Raw genomic sequence first — 17,077 nt, 5'->3', positions numbered from 1 at the left:
TAATATTTTTATTTGACAGAGTTTCCTGGGTGACAGATAAAATCTTTGTATCATTTTGTAATGAGTTAATTGGTTATTATAATTACGAGAGGTTAGTGGAATATTATCCCATACATTCTGCCAATTTATGCAGGCATTGTAATTCTTTAAATCTATGTTCCAGACAGTGGTATTACCTGTAGTTCTGTTTAGTTTTCCTTGTATTTTATTATATAACCCAGAAACAAAACCATTTTTAACATTTATGCCATTCACTATATTCATTAAAGGGTGACCTGGTAAAGGCTGATTCCATGGGACACCATAAGTGCGCATTGCAGTGCGTAACTGTAAATAAAAAAAGAAGGATGTACTAGGGACATTATAGATTTGTTTGAGCTCTTGAAATGATCTGAGACCGTATTCACTGTATATGTCAGATAGTTTGTGAATACCTTGTCTTTGCCAATTGGGAAATGTAACTGGTTCCCCTCCCAACAGTAAGAAGTTGTTATCAAAAATAGGGGTATCTATGTGCCATTTTGTGTTCCACTGTCCCGTTTGAATGTGCTATAATTGGGCCGAATTTAGTACGGCAAAAGCTTGGGGATAGACCAGAAAATAGTATATCTTTGAATGTATATGGAGATACAATGTGCCTCTCCATATTCACCCATGGTATGTCAGAATCATTATTGAACCATCTTAGCAACGGTCTGAGCATAAAAGAAAAATAGTACTGTTCAAAATTAGGAATAGATAGCCCTCCTGCTTTCCTACTGTTTTGGAGTGTGGAATTGCTGATTCGTGGATGTTGTTCACGCCATATAAATTTGAATACTAGTCCCTGTAGCTTCTCCCAAAATCCTGGAGGTGGCGGTAAATGAATCATGCTTACCAGAAAATTGATCTTAGGGAGAATGTGGGTCTTGACTACTGAAAGCCTGACTGAAAATGGGATTAATAATAGTGACCAACGGTTTAACTCGTCAGATATTACCTTCTTAAGGCTCTTGTAATTTTTTGACACAATTTTGTCAATGGATGTGTATATATCTATACCTAAATATCTGAAACCAGAGCCCACTGGTATTTCTGTATGTAGTTGGGGACTACTTGCTGCTGTATTTAGGGGAAGTAAAATTGATTTATTCAAGTTGATCTTGTAGCCTGAAATAAAACTAAAATGTTTAATAGTGTCTAGGACTACAGGTAGGGACCGTGGTGTATTGTCAAGAAATAATAACAGATCGTCTGCGTACAGACAAATTTTATGGTAGGTGTTATTTACTATTATGGGTTTTATTTCGGCACAATTTCTAATTTTTTGGGCCAAGGGTTCAAGAGATAACGCAAATAATAATGCGGAGGCGGGGCAACCCTGCCTGACGCTACGTCTGATAGGGAAGGGTGTGGAACACTGATTGGATGTGATAACCATGGCCGTTGGATTATGATATAAGATTTTGAGCATATTTATAAATGTGTCTCCAAATGCCATATTCTTCATGGTGTGCCATAAGTACTCCCATTCCAGCCTATCGAAGGCCTTTTCGGCGTCAAGGGACAACACTGCACATGGTGATATTTTTGGAGCTTTGTCAATAATGTGTAACAGTCGTCTTAAATTATCTGATGCAAATCTTTGTTTAACAAATCCAGTTTGGTCTGGGTGGACCAATATTGGCAGTATCGTCTCTAGACGTCGTGCGAGGACCTTGGCATATAATTTTAAGTCTCCATTAAGAAGGGACAATGGACGATAGTTAGCACAGATGTTTCCATCCTTTCCTTTTTTCTGTATCAGTGTGATAATTGCTGTACTTATGTCTCTATTAAAACTCCCTTTCATAATGGCTTGTTGGAACATCTCGAGTAGTAATGGACCCAACTCTTTCCAAAAGGTCAAGTACAGCTCCGGTGGGATACCATCGAAACCTGGTGATTTCCCCTGTTTCATTTCTTTCAGTGCATCGTAAAGTTCCTCCAGGGTAAAGGGAGAATCCGTTGAGGTTATTTGTTGCTCTGTTAATTTAGGTAGATCCAAGTCTTCAAAAAAGGAGTCTAAATCAGCTTTTGAGAATTGAGCTTCAGATTAATACAATTGTTGATAGAAAAGTTTAAATTCTAGATTTATTTTGGCCGGATCGTTTACCATCGCTCCTTCTTTATTTAGGATTGATGTGATGTCTGCTTTCTGTTCATTATATTGGATTTTCCTAGTCAACACAAAGCTTGGATTATTTCCATTCAAATACTCAGTTTGCCTCGCTCTGTGAGCTAGGAACTCTGCTTTTTGTGCCATTAGAGCATTTAGTTCAGACTTCGCTTTCCAAAGCTCCCTTTCTCTTTCTTGATCATAGTTGTTTTGTTGTTCTGCAGTTAGCAATGAGTGTCTATTTTCCAATCTGGATATTTCTTGATGGTGGGCTTTGTTACGTGCTGAAGCAAATGATATTGTATTATTGCGAATAAAGCCTTTAGTTGCATCCCATAGAAATCTTATATCTGTAACACTATTTTTATTGATATTGATAAAAAGGTTGAAGTCTGATCTAAATTGCTCACAGAATGATGGATCCTGCAGTAATGTTAAATTAAATTTCCATCTAGTAGCACGTTTTGGACAATTTTCAATTGTATATACACACAGATTGGCATGGTGATCTGATAAAGACATGTTGATAATGTCCGTTTTTTTAATACAGTGTAAAATATTAGCAGATATTAGTATATAATCTATTCTTGAAAATGTTTTATGTCTATTTGAAAAGAAGGTGTATTGTTTTAAACTTGGGTTATAATTTCTCCAAACATCTATCAATGAGTGATTTGACACCAGATTTTTAAATGCTGTAGTGGATGAATTAACTGAGGTTGGACCTGACTTATCCAAGCCTGGTGATAAAACTGTATTCATGTCTGCACCAATAATTATTCCACAATCTGAATACTTTTGTAAGGTCTTTGTTAGTTGGGCATAGAATGCAGAGTCATAAGTGTTAGGGGCATATGCTGATAGCAGCAATATCTCTTTGTCACCTAGAATTCCCTTTACATAAGTGACTCTGCCATCTGAATCATTCCCTTTCTCAATAGTATTGAAATTAAGTTTTCTAGATATTAGAATTAATACTCCTTTTGTTTTATTAATAGCAGATGAGGAAGAAACGACTATGTATCTATTGTTTTCCAATTTTCCCAAATCTTGTGCCATTATGTGAGTTTCTTGAAAAAAAGCTATATCAATCCTTTTCTTGTCTAGATATTCAAGACAGCTGCTATATTTGATATTCTTATTTATTCCCTGTACATTCCATGAAAGTATATTTATTTTTGCCATAATATGTTCTGTAAATTTAATTTAGCTTTGGCAATTATTATTATGTATATCTTGGAATTATCCATGACACAGTAACAAGAGGATTTCTATTTGCATTAAATTGTCAAGCTGTAGAGTAAAGAATAAAATTAGCAATACATTAGGGAAATAATATATATACATCATGTAACCCTTCCCCAGTTGTAGCCCAGCATCAACCCAAAAACCTCCCACTACCCCCCCACCCCCCACCCGAAGACAGTCACGTGGGTAGAATACCGTAGTATCCTTATTCCACATGGCCACCTTCCTACCTCCTATTCTCTGCCTGTTGCAGAGTTGTGACATGTCAGACAGCTCCCTCTACTGGTCTCCCTGTGTTATTAAATATCTACATTACTGAAAAAAACAAAATTGGAATATAAACAGGGATACATTATTTTTTCTTTTTCTTTCTCTCTTTAATTTATGCTAAAATATATTGGGTAAGGAGAGTAATGCTATGGGTGACACTATCGTCCCCACCAGTCATGTTGACCACAGTACCACCCACAGCAGCTCTACAGTAGATATAAAACAAAATAAAAATACTAGCAGTAATAATTCACCCAACACAGCTACCACTATATCTGTTGCTAATAACGTAGATCGTAATAATAATAGCACAAAAAAAAATATATATATATATATATATATATATATATATATATATAAGCTGAATATGGCCCAAATTATATTTGGTAAGGACTGGTGAGTAATACCATGGGTGATACTATTGTCCCCATCAATCATGATGCCAACAGAATACTTTTATACAAAATGCTTCTTTCTGTTACGCTCCAGAGACTGTGCTAGACAAAAAAGATAAGTATAAAATAAGTATAGCAAGTAAAAAATAGAAGTCACGTACGTAGACACAAGTGTTCAGTACAATGTTCAATGCAGAGTAGAAGTAACTGAGTTACCATACAATATACTATACAATATACTAATATACAATCTACTATATAGTGCAAAGCAGAAATGGGATGAGGTACAATTTAGGTACAAACACAAGTATACTCGTTATTGACACTCAACGCTTGGCGGTGAAACACGAGTATACTCGTTATTGGCACTCAATGAGTTAAAATCCTAAGATTGATCTTTTAATCTGCTTTTGTTTTTAGAGGATGTGTGAAGAGAGGATGTGTGAAGAGAGAGAGAGGATGTGTGAAGAGAGAGAGAGGATGTGAAGAGAAGAGAGAGGATGTGAAGAGAAGAGAGAGGATGTGAAGAGAGAGAGAGGATGTGAAGAGAGAGAGAGGATGTGAGAAGAGAAGAGAGAGAGAGTATGTGAAGAGAAGAGAGAGGATGTGAAGAGAAGAGAGGATGTGAAGGGAAGAGAGAGAGGATGTGAAGAGAAGAGAGAGAGAGGATGTGAAGAGAGAGAGAGGATGTGAGAAGAGAAGAGAGAGAGGATGTGAAGAGAAGAGAGAGAGATGATGTGAAGAGAGAGATGATGTGAAGAGAGAGAGAGAGAGGATGTGAAGAGAGAGAGGATGTGAAGAGAGAGAGAGGATGTGAGAAGAGAAGAGAGAGAGGATGTGAGAAGAGAAGTGAGAGAGAGAGGATGTGAGAAGAGAAGAGAGAGAGGATGTGAAGAGAGAGAGAGGATGTGAAGAGAGAGAGAGGATGTGAAGAGAAGAGAGAGGATGTGAAGAGAGAGAGAGAGAGGATGTGAAGAGAGAGAGAGGATGTGAAGAGAGAGAGAGGATGTGAAGAGAAGAGAGAGGATGTGAAGAGAGAGAGAGAGAGGATGTGAAGAGAGAGAGAGGATGTGAAGAGAGAGAGAGGATGTGAAGAGAGAGAGAGGATGTGAAGAGAGAGAGAGGATGTGAAGAGAGAGAGAGAGAGGATGTGAAGAGAGAGAGAGGATGTGAAGAGAAGAGAGAGGATGTGAAGAGAAGAGAGAGGATGTGAAGAGAGAGAGAGAGAGGATGTGAAGAGAAGAGAGAGGATGTGAAGAGAGAGAGGATGTGAAGAGAGAGAGAGGATGTGAAGAGAGAGAGAGGATGTGAAAAGAGAGGATGTGAAGAGAGAGAGGATGTGAAGAGAAGAGAGAGAGAGGATGTGAAGAGAGAGAGAGGATGTGAGAAGAGAGAGAGGATGTGAGAAGAGAAGAGAGAGAGAGGATGTGAGAAGAGAAGAGAGAGAGAGGCTGTGAAGAGAGAGAGGATGTGAAGAGAAGAGAGAGGATGTGAAGAGAAGAGAGAGAGAGGATGTGAAGAGAGAGAGAGGATGTGAAGAGAGAGAGGATGTGAGAAGAGAGAGAGGATGTGAGAAGAGAAGAGAGAGAGAGGCTGTGAAGAGAGAGAGGATGTGAAGAGAAGAGAGAGGATGTGAAGAGAAGAGAGAGAGAGGATGTGAAGAGAGAGAGGATGTGAGAAGAGCGAGAGGATGTGAGAAGAGAAGAGAGAGAGGATTTGAGAAGAGGAGAGAGAGAGAGAGAGAGAGAGAGAGAATGTGAAGAGAGAGAGAGGATGTGAAGAGAGAGAGAGAGGATGTGAAGAGAGAGAGAGGATGTGAGAAGAGAAGAGAGAGAGAGGATGTGAAGAGAAGAGAGAGGATGTGAAGAGAAGAGAGGATGTGAAGGGAAGAGAGAGAGGATGTGAAGAGAAGAGAGAGAGAGGATGTGAAGAGAGAGAGAGGATGTGAGAAGAGAAGAGAGAGAGGATGTGAAGAGAAGAGAGAGAGAGGATGTGAAGAGAGAGAGAGAGAGGATGTGAAGAGAGAGAGGATGTGAAGAGAGAGAGAGGATGTGAGAAGAGAAGAGAGAGAGAGGATGTGAAGAGAGAGAGAGGATGTGAAGAGAAGAGAGAGGATGTGAAGAGAGAGAGAGAGAGGATGTGAAGAGAGAGAGAGGATGTGAAGAGAGAGAGAGGATGTGAAGAGAGAGAGAGGATGTGAAGAGAAGAGAGAGGATGTGAAGAGAGAGAGAGAGAGAGGATGTGAAGAGAGAGAGAGAGGATGTGAATAGAGAGAGAGGATGTGAAGAGAGAGAGAGAGAGAGGATGTGAATAGAGAGAGAGAGAGGATGTGAGAAGAGAAGAGAGAGAGGATGTGAGAAGAGAAGAGAGAGAGAGGATGTGAGAAGAGAAGAGAGAGAGAGGATGTGAAGAGAGAGAGAGGATGTGAAGAGAAGAGAGAGGATGTGAAGAGAGAGAGGATGTGAAGAGAGAGAGAGGATGTGAAGAGAGAGAGAGGATGTGAAGAGAGAGAGAGGATGTGAAGAGAAGAGAGAGGATGTGAAGAGAGAGAGAGAGAGAGGATGTGAAGAGAGAGAGAGAGGATGTGAAGAGAGAGAGAGGATGTGAAGAGAGAGAGAGGATGTGAAGAGAGAGAGAGGATGTGAAGAGAGAGAGAGGATGTGAAGAGAGAGAGAGGATGTGAAGAGAAGAGAGAGGATGTGAAGAGAGAGAGAGAGGATGTGAAGAGAGAGAGAGGATGTGAAGAGAGAGAGATGATGTGAAGAGAGAGAGAGGATGTGAAGAGAAGAGAGAGGATGTGAAGAGAGAGAGAGAGAGGATGTGAAGAGAGAGAGAGGATGTGAAGAGAGAGAGGATGTGAAGAGAGAGAGAGGATGTGAAGAGAGAGAGAGAGGATGTGAAGAGAAGAGAGAGAGGATGTGAAGAGAGAGAGAGAGAGGATGTGAAGAGAGAGAGAGAGGATGTGAAGAGAGAGAGAGGATGTGAAGAGAAGAGAGAGAGATGATGTGAAGAGAAGAGAGAGAGGATGTGAAGAGAGAGGATGTGAAGAGAAGAGAGAGAGGATGTGAAGAGAAGAGAGAGAGAGGATGTGGAGAGAGAGAGAGGATGTGAAGAGAGAGGATGTGAAGAGAAGAGAGAGAGGATGTGAAGAGAAGAGAGAGGATGTGAAGAGAAGAGAGGGAGGAAGAGAAGAGAGAGGATGTGAAGAGAGAGAGAGGATGTGAAGAGAGAGAGAGGATGTGAAGAGAGAGAGAGGATGTGCAGAGAGAGGATGTGAAGAGAGAGAGGATGTGAAGAGAGAGAGGATGTGAAGAGAGAGAGAGAGGATGTGAAGAGAAGAGAGAGGATGTGAAGAGTAGAGAGAGAGGATGTGAAGAGTAGAGAGAGAGGATGTGAAGAGAAGAGAGAGAGTGGATGTGAAGAGAGAGAGAGAGGATGTGAAGAGAAGAGAGGATGTGAAGAGATAGAGGATGTGAAGAGAGAGAGGATGTGAAGAGAAGAGAGAGAGAGGATGTGAAGAGAGAGAGAGAGAGGATGTGAAGAGAGAGAGAGAGGATGTGAAGAGAAGAGAGAGGATGTGAAGAGAGAGAGAGGATGTGAAGAGAGAGAGAGAGGATGTGAAGAGAAGAGAGAGAGAGGATGTGAAGAGAAGAGAGAGAGAGTATGTGAAGAGAAGAGAGAGGATGTGAAGAGAAGAGAGGATGTGAAGAGAAGAGAGGATGTGAAGAGAGAGAGAGGATGTGAAGAGAGAGAGAGGATGTGAAGAGAGAGAGAGAGGATGTGAAGAGAGAGAGAGGATGTGAAGAGAGAGAGAGGATGTGAAGAGAGAGAGAGTATGTGAAGAGAGAGAGAGAGAGGATGTGAAGAGAAGAGAGAGAGAGGATGTGAAGAGAGAGAGGATGTGAAGAGAGAGAGAGAGGATGTGAAGAGAGAGAGAGGATGTGAAGAGAGAGAGAGGATGTGAAGAGAGAGAGAGAGAGGATGTGAAGAGAAGAGAGAGAGGATGTGAAGAGAGAGGATGTGAAGAGAGGATGTGAAGAGAGAGGATGTGAAGAGAGAGAGAGGATGTGAAGAGAAGAGAGAGGATGTGAAGAGAAGAGAGAGAGGATGTGAAGAGAGAGAGAGGATGTGAAGAGAAGAGAGAGAGGATGTGAAGAGAGAGAGAGGATGTGAAGAGAGAGAGAGAGGATGTGAAGAGAGAGAGGATGTGAAGAGGGAGAGAGAGGGTGTGAAGAGAGAGAGAGGGTGTGAAGAGAAGAGAGAGGATGTGAAGAGAGAGAGAGGATGTGAAGAGAGAGGATGTGAAGAGAGAGAGAGAGAGGATGTGAAGAGAGAGAGAGGATGTGAAGAGTAGAGCGAGAGGATGTGAAGAGAAGAGAGGATGTGAAGAGAGAGGATGTGAAGAGTAGAGAGAGAGGATGTGAAGAGAAGAGAGAGAGGATGTGAAGAGAGAGAGGATGTGAAGAGAGAGGATGTGAAGAGAGAGTATGTGAAGAGAGAGAGGATGTGAAGAGAGAGGATGTGAAGAGAGAGGATGTGAAGAGAGAGGATGTGAAGAGAGAGAGAGGATGTGAAGAGAGAGAGAGGATGTGAAGAGAGAGAGAGAGAGGATGTGAAGAGAGAGAGAGAGAGGATGTGAAGAGAGAGAGAGAGGATGTGAAGAGAGAGAGAGAGGATGTGAAGAGAGAGAGAGAGGATGTGAAGAGAGAGAGAGGATGTGAAGAGAGAGAGAGAGGATGTGAAGAGAGAGAGAGAGGATGTGAAGAGAGAGAGAGAGAGGATGTGAAGAGAAGAGAGAGAGAGGATGTGAAGAGAAGAGAGAGAGAGGATGTGAAGAGAGAGGATGTGAAGAGAAGAGAGAGGATGTGAAGAGAAGAGAGAGGATGTGAAGAGAGAGAGGATGTGAAGAGAGAGGATGTGAAGAGAGAGGATGTGAAGAGAAGAGAGAGAGAGGATGTGAAGAGAGAGGATGTGAAGAGAAGAGAGAGAGGATGTGAAGAGAGAGAGAGGATGTGAAGAGAGAGAGAGGATGTGAAGAGAAGAGAGAGAGAGGATGTGAAGAGAGAGAGGATGTGAAGAGAGAGAGAGAGGATGTGAAGAGAGAGAGGATGTGAGAAGAGAAGAGAGAGAGAGAGGATGTGAAGAGAGAGAGGATGTGAAGAGAAGAGAGGATGTGAAGAGAGAGAGAGAGGATGTGAAGAGAAGAGAGGATGTGAAGAGAGAGAGAGGATGTGAAGAGAGAGAGAGAGGATGTGAAGAGAGAGAGAGAGAGGATGTGAAGAGAGAGAGAGGATGTGAAGAGAAGAGAGAGGATGTGAAGAGAAGAGAGAGGATGTGAAGAGAGAGAGGATGTGAAGAGAGGATGTGTGAAGAGAGAGCGGTGATTAGGGATGGGTATCGTTAGGATTTTATCGATACTACTATTATCGATACTGCTTAACGGTTCGGTACTTTATCGATACTTTTATCTATTATTTTTTATTTAGAAAAAAAAATGATTAAGAACAGAATCGACATTGCTTTATTATTCTTTTATATAACTGCACATGGCTACTTTTTTTTATCAATTAATACAAGCAGTCAGATAAATTAACTATTTTGGGACTTTCTATTTTATTTAGAAAGTTCTTAAATCAGAATGTCCCACCCAATACCCAGCTGTTAAAAACGGTTCAATACTCCATGTTATTAGTAGAGGCTGTTTGCGTTTTGAGCGTGTAAGCTTGCCGTAGGCGATGATGTCACGCTCGAATGTAAACACAGGAAGAGTTTAACACACAGTGATGGAAACTGGATGCCCGATATAAAGAAACAAATAACCAATAAATATGAAGTTATATTTGAACCTCTGTTGTCAAGCCTTGTCAATATAACCCACCCCCCTTTGCTCACGAATGGAACTGGTGTCGTGGAGTCCGCTTTGAGCGTTTTCCAGGGTTAGCGGCTAACGCTTAGCCTATTTAGTACTAGTTAGCAGCTAACATTGCTTGCATCAATTATATTGCATGTCATTGATCTACCGGTCGATCACGGCCGACTGGTTGGGCACCACTGGTCTATAGAAATAAATGCATTCGAACAAGAAACCGTATAGTAGACATAGCAATGGCAAAAAAAGTTGAGTGTGAGTAATAATGGCTCGCTGCGGCTCGCTTCTCGTGCAGAGACAGAGAGAGATAGTTCGCAACGTTTAAATTTCTCGAAAAAAAACTCATAGTAATAATAATTTCTAGAGTATTGATAGCAGTACCGATAACGTCGGAGCTTATCAATACTCTGTTTTTTTTCTAATTCAGTACCGGTTCCCGTTTAGAACCGGGGTCTGGGGGGCATCCCTAGCGGTGATTCAATATGTAAAATGTTTATTGTCCACAGGCTTTTTGCTTTGGCTCAGCTGCAAACAGAACAATACAGAACAACTACAGGAAAATGTATGAAAAATTATACATGTCCATTGGTCAAAGTTTTGTATGTCATGGAAATGTATTCCTAATCCTCATTTAACCTGGTGAAATGATAAACACCAAGCCTTGGATCCAGTCTCATAATAACTAAAGAAAACAGAATTCCGGGGGAGCTCCCGTAGCTCACCGCATATCTCAGCGCTATTTCTGCGTCGGGGAAAACCGTGCTCGTCACGGATCTGGGGGACATGAGTTCGATTCCCGGACCCGCCATCATTTCTCAGAATGTCTTCCCCTGCTCTACATCCCATTTCAACCTGTTTCTGTCGGTCATGCTTGACCAGAAAAGCCATAAACGCTAAAAAATAAAGTAAAAAAAAAGAAAAAAAAAAACAGAATTCCTTATTGGTCAAGTCCCAAGTGAACATTGTAGCTGTCCAAAATAAAGCCGGGAACCTTCAAATAAACTGTTCAACATTAAAAATGTATCATTTCCACATAGACATTGACAAATATAGGTTATGGAAATGTTCTTCTTCTTCAATAACTGAGGTCTTGAACATGTGATGTCTGTCTCTCCTGATGTATGTCTCCTGATGTCTCTCCTGATGTCTGTCTCCTGATGTCTCTCCTGATGTCTGTCTCCTGATGTCTCTCCTGATGTCTCTCCTGATGTCTGTCTCCTGATGTCTGTCTCCTGATGTCTGTCTCTCCTGATGTCTGTCTCCTGATGTCTCTCCTGATGTCTGTCTCCTGATGTCTGTCTCCTGATGTCTCTCCTGATGTCTGTCTCCTGATGTCTCTCCTGATGTCTGTCTCCTGATCTCTGTCTCCTGATGTCTGTCTCCTGATGTCTCTCCTGATGTCTGTCTCCTGATGTCTCTCCTGATGTCTCTCCTGATGTCTGTCTCCTGATGTCTGTCTCCTAATGTCTGTCTCCTGATGTCTGTCTCCTAATGTCTGTCTCCTGATGTCTGTCTCCTGATGTCTGTCTCCTGATGTCTCTCCTGATGTCTGTCTCCTGATGTCTCTCCTGATGTCTCTCCTGATGTCTCTCTCCTGATGTCTGTCTCCTGTTGTCTCTCCTGATGTCTCTCCTGATGTCTGTCTCCTGATGTCTCTCCTGATGTCTGTCTCCTGATGTCTGTCTCCTGAGGTCTGTCTCCTGATGTCTCTCCTGATGTCTGTCTCCTGATGTCTCTCTCCTGATGTCTGTCTCCTGATGTCTCTCCTGATGTCTCTCCTGATGTCTGTCTCCTGATGTCTCTCCTGATGTCTGTCTCCTGATGTCTGTCTCCTGATGTCTCTCCTGATGTCTGTCTCCTGATGTCTCTCCTGATGTCTCTCCTGATGTCTGTCTCCTGATGTCTCCTGATGTCTGTCTCCTGATGTCTCTCCTGATGTCTGTCTCCTGATGTCTCTCCTGATGTCTCTCCTGATGTCTGTCTCCTGATGTCTCTCCTGATGTCTGTCTCCTGATGTCTGTCTCCTGATGTCTCTCCTGATGTCTCTCCTGATGTCTGTCTCCTGATGTCTGTCTCCTGATGTCTGTCTCCTGATGTCTGTCTCCTGATGTCTCTCCTGATGTCTGTCTCCTGATGTCTGTCTCCTGATGTCTGTCTCCTGATGTCTGTCTCCTGATGTCTCTCCTGATGTCTGTCTCCTGATGTCTGTCTCCTGATGTCTCTCCTGATGTCTGTCTCCTGATGTCTCTCTCCTGATGTCTCTCCTGATGTCTCTCCTGATGTCTGTCTCCTGATGTCTGTCTCCTGATGTCTCCTGATGTCTGTCTCCTGATGTCTGTCTCCTGATGTCTCTCCTGATGTCTCTCCTGATGTCTGTCTCCTGATGTCTGTCTGTCTCCTGATGTCTGTCTCCTGATGTCTGTCTCCTGATGTCTCCTGATGTCTGTCTCCTGATGTCTCTCTCCTGATGTCTGTCTCCTGATGTCTCTCCTGATGTCTGTCTCCTGATGTCTCTCCTGATGTCTGTCTCCTGATGTCTGTCTCCTGATGTCTCCTGATGTCTGTCTCCTGATGTCTGTCTCCTGATGTCTGTCTCCTGATGTCTCTCCTGATGTCTCTCCTGATGTCTCTCCTGATGTCTGTCTCCTGATGTCTCTCCTGATGTCTGTCTCCTGATGTCTGTCTCCTGATGTCTCTCCTGATGTCTCTCCTGATGTCTGTCTCCTGATGTCTGTCTCCTGATGTCTGTCTCCTGATGTCTCCTGATGTGTCTCCTGATGTCTGTCTCCTGATGTCTTCTGATGTCTGTCTCCTGATGTCTGTCTCCTGATGTCTGTCTCCTGATGTCTGTCTCCTGATGTCTCTCCTGATGTCTGTCTCCTGATGTCTGTCTCCTGATGTCTCTCCTGATGTCTGTCTCCTGATGTCTGTCTCCTGATGTCTCTCCTGATGTCTGTCTCCTGATGTCTCTCTCCTGATGTCTCTCCTGATGTCTGTCTCCTGATGTCTCTCCTGATGTCTGTCTTCTGATGTCTGTCTCCTGATGTCTCTCCTGATGTCTGTCTCCTGATGTCTGTCTCCTGATGTCTCTCCTGATGTCTGTCTCCTGATGTCTCTCCTGATGTCTGTCTCCTGATGTCTCTCCTGATGTCTCTCCTGATGTCTGTCTCCTGATGTCTCTCCTGATGTCTGTCTCCTGATGTCTGTCTCCTGATGTCTCTCCTGATGTCTGTCTCCTGATGTCTCTCCTGATGTCTCTCCTGATGTCTGTCTCCTGATGTCTCTCTCCTGATGTCTCTCCTGATGTCTGTCTCCTGATGTCTCTCCTGATGTCTGTCTCCTGATGTCTCTCCTGATGTCTGTCTCCTGATGTCTGTCTCCTGATGTCTCTCCTGATGTCTGTCTCCTGATGTCTCTCCTGATGTCTGTCTCCTGATGTCTCTCCTGATGTCTCTCCTGATGTCTGTCTCCTGATGTCTCTCCTGATGTCTGTCTCCTGATGTCTGTCTCCTGATGTCTCTCCTGATGTCTGTCTCCTGATGTCTCTCCTGATGTCTGTCTCCTGATGTCTCTCCTGATGTCTGTCTCCTGATGTCTCTCCTGATGTCTGTCTCCTGATGTCTCTCCTGATGTCTGTCTCCTGATGTCTCTCCTGATGTCTGTCTCCTGATGTCTGTCTCCTGATGTCTCTCCTGATGTCTGTCTCCTGATGTCTCTCCTGATGTCTCTCCTGATGTCTCTCCTGATGTCTGTCTCCTGATGTCTGTCTCCTGATGTCTCTCCTGATGTCTCTCCTGATGTCTGTCTCCTGATGTCTGTCTCCTGATGTCTCCTGATGTCTGTCTCCTGATGTCTCTCTCCTGATGTCTGTCTCCTGATGTCTCTCCTGATGTCTCTCCTGATGTCTCTCCTGATGTCTGTCTCCTGATGTCTCTCCTGATGTCTGTCTCCTGATGTCTGTCTCCTGATGTCTGTCTCCTGATGTCTGTCTCCTGATGTCTCTCCTGATGTCTCTCCTGATGTCTGTCTCCTGATGTCTGTCTCCTGATGTCTGTCTCCTGATGTCTGTCTCCTGATGTCTCTCCTGATGTCTGTCTCCTGATGTCTGTCTCCTGATGTCTGTCTCCTGATGTCTGTCTCCTGATGTCTCTCCTGATGTCTGTCTCCTGATGTCTGTCTCCTGATGTCTCTCCTGATGTCTGTCTCCTGATGTCTCTCTCCTGATGTCTCTCCTGATGTCTCTCCTGATGTCTGTCTCCTGATGTCTCCTGATGTCTGTCTCCTGATGTCTGTCTCCTGATGTCTCTCCTGATGTCTCTCCTGATGTCTCTCCTGATGTCTGTCTGTCTCCTGATGTCTGTCTCCTGATGTCTGTCTCCTGATGTCTCCTGATGTCTCTCCTGATGTCTGTCTCCTGATGTCTCTCTCCTGATGTCTGTCTCCTGATGTCTCTCCTGATGTCTGTCTCCTGATGTCTCTCCTGATGTCTGTCTCCTGATGTCTGTCTCCTGATGTCTCCTGATGTCTGTCTCCTGATGTCTGTCTCCTGATGTCTCTCCTGATGTCTCTCCTGATGTCTCTCCTGATGTCTGTCTCCTGATGTCTCTCCTGATGTCTGTCTCCTGATGTCTGTCTCCTGATGTCTCCTGATGTGTCTCCTGATGTCTGTCTCCTGATGTCTCCTGATGTCTGTCTCCTGATGTCTGTCTCCTGATGTCTGTCTCCTGATGTCTGTCTCCTGATGTCTCTCCTGATGTCTGTCTCCTGATGTCTGTCTCCTGATGTCTCTCCTGATGTCTGTCTCCTGATGTCTGTCTCCTGATGTCTCTCCTGATGTCTGTCTCCTGATGTCTCTCTCCTGATGTCTCTCCTGATGTCTGTCTCCTGATGTCTCTCCTGATGTCTGTCTCCTGATGTCTGTCTCCTGATGTGTCTCCTGATGTCTGTCTCCTGATGTCTGTCTCCTGATGTCTCTCCTGATGTCTGTCTCCTGATGTCTCTCCTGATGTCTGTCTCCTGATGTCTCTCCTGATGTCTCTTCTGATGTCTGTCTCCTGATGTCTCTCCTGATGTCTGTCTCCTGATGTCTCTCCTGATGTCTCTCCTGATGTCTGTCTCCTGATGTCTGTCTCCTGATGTCTCTCCTGATGTCTGTCTCCTGATGTCTGTCTCCTGATGTCTGTCTCCTGATGTCTCTCCTGATGTCTGTCTCCTGATGTCTCTCCTGATGTCTGTCTCCTGATGTCTGTCTCCTGATGTCTGTCTCCTGATGTCTCTCCTGATGTCTCTCCTGATGTCTCTCCTGATGTCTGTCTCCTGATGTCTCTCCTGATGTCTGTCTCCTGATGTCTGTCTCCTGATGTCTCTCCTGATGTCTGTCTCCTGATGTCTGTCTCCTGATGTCTGTCTCCTGATGTCTGTCTCCTGATGTCTCCTGATGTGTCTCCTGATGTCTGTCTCCTGATGTCTCCTGATGTCTGTCTCCTGATGTCTGTCTCCTGATGTCTGTCTCCTGATGTCTGTCTCCTGATGTCTCTCCTGATGTCTGTCTCCTGATGTCTGTCTCCTGATGTCTCTCCTGATGTCTGTCTCCTGATGTCTGTCTCCTGATGTCTCTCCTGATGTCTGTCTCCTGATGTCTCTCTCCTGATGTCTCTCTCCTGATGTCTCTCCTGATGTCTGTCTCCTGATGTCTCTCCTGATGTCTGTCTCCTGATGTCTGTCTCCTGATGTCTCTCCTGATGTCTGTCTCCTGATGTCTGTCTCCTGATGTCTCTCCTGATGTCTGTCTCCTGATGTCTCTCCTGATGTCTGTCTCCTGATGTCTCTCCTGATGTCTCTTCTGATGTCTGTCTCCTGATGTCTCTCCTGATGTCTGTCTCCTGATGTCTCTCCTGATGTCTCTCCTGATGTCTGTCTCCTGATGTCTGTCTCCTGATGTCTCTCCTGATGTCTCTCCTGATGTCTGTCTCCTGATGTCTGTCTCCTGATGTCTGTCTCCTGATGTCTCTCCTGATGTCTGTCTCCTGATGTCTGTCTCCTGATGTCTCTCCTGATGTCTGTCTCCTGATGTCTGTCTCCTGATGTCTCTCCTGATGTCTGTCTCCTGATGTCTCTCCTGATGTCTGTCTCCTGATGTCTCTCCTGATGTCTGTCTCCTGATGTCTCCTGATGTCTGTCTCCTGATGTCTCTCCTGATGTCTGTCTCCTGATGTCTGTCTCCTGATGTCTCTCCTGATGTCTGTCTCCTGATGTCTCTCCTGATGTCTGTCTCCTGATGTCTGTCTCCTGATGTCTCTCCTGATGTCTGTCTCCTGATGTCTGTCTCCTGATGTCTGCATGCATTAAAGCGTTCCGTCTCCAGATGGATTTCCGTCAATTTGATTGGGGAGATCCGTCCATTTGATTCGCAGTCTGACGGAAGTATTTGCATGATTTGTAGATGCATACAGATTGAAACAAAATTGAGCCAATCAGAGGCGCCAAATATGGAAAAACGCTTTTTTTTCCTATCGCGCCAAGCAGTCATCATCACTCAGCGACTCGAGAGACAGGATTACGCTGCTCACTCCGGAGGCTCGCTCCGCGGTTGCAGCTGCAGGCTATTGGGCGAGTGACAATTGCGAGGTCTGAGAAGTTTGTCCGCCACATGGCAGGGTAACAAAATAGTCATGTAGAATAATTAAAAACTGCGGTGTGTTTTGGTTTTACGAGTCGCCTTTTTTGCAGCCTCACGCGTCAACTGCTTGTTTACCAACGTCACAGCCACCACGCTGCTTGCACTCGCTGCTATATACCGATTAGCTAACGTTAGCTTAATAGCGTCGGTTAAATGGAAGGAGTAAGCCGGCCACTAAAAAGAGAACCCACCGCGGGGTTCTCAGATGAAAAGGATCAGCGGGACCACCTAACAAAAAGTTTAGAGAGGAGAGGACGTTTGAAGAGACTGGCTAGGCAGCGCTACTGGGGGCTGTAGTGGTGAGTTAACTTGTTCCGTGTGCCGCAACGATGTCAAAAAGAAAAACAGAAACAACACGTTTGTCATTGTCGTGTTACTTCACAGTACAATATGTGAGTCCCCTGCTGTGGTTGTGAGTATACGTTTATTAGCTTAACTCCGTAGCAACATCACAGGTGTATCTGTAGACAGTCTCCTCC

General features: G+C 44.0%; 1 protein-coding gene across 1 annotated transcript in view; it reads left to right on the top strand.

Annotated features, from left to right (window-relative positions):
- Positions 1-17,077, top strand: part of LOC311226647 (nucleolar protein 9-like) — a 93,711-nt gene that overhangs the window by 73,458 nt on the left and 3,176 nt on the right. The gene's annotated exons all lie outside the window — the stretch shown is intronic.

This window comes from Notolepis coatsorum (genome assembly GCF_963971535.1).
Source record: "Notolepis coatsorum genome assembly, chromosome: 4".
NCBI lineage: Eukaryota > Metazoa > Chordata > Actinopteri > Aulopiformes > Paralepididae > Notolepis > Notolepis coatsorum.
This window is presented reverse-complemented; position numbering and strand designations above follow the sequence as displayed.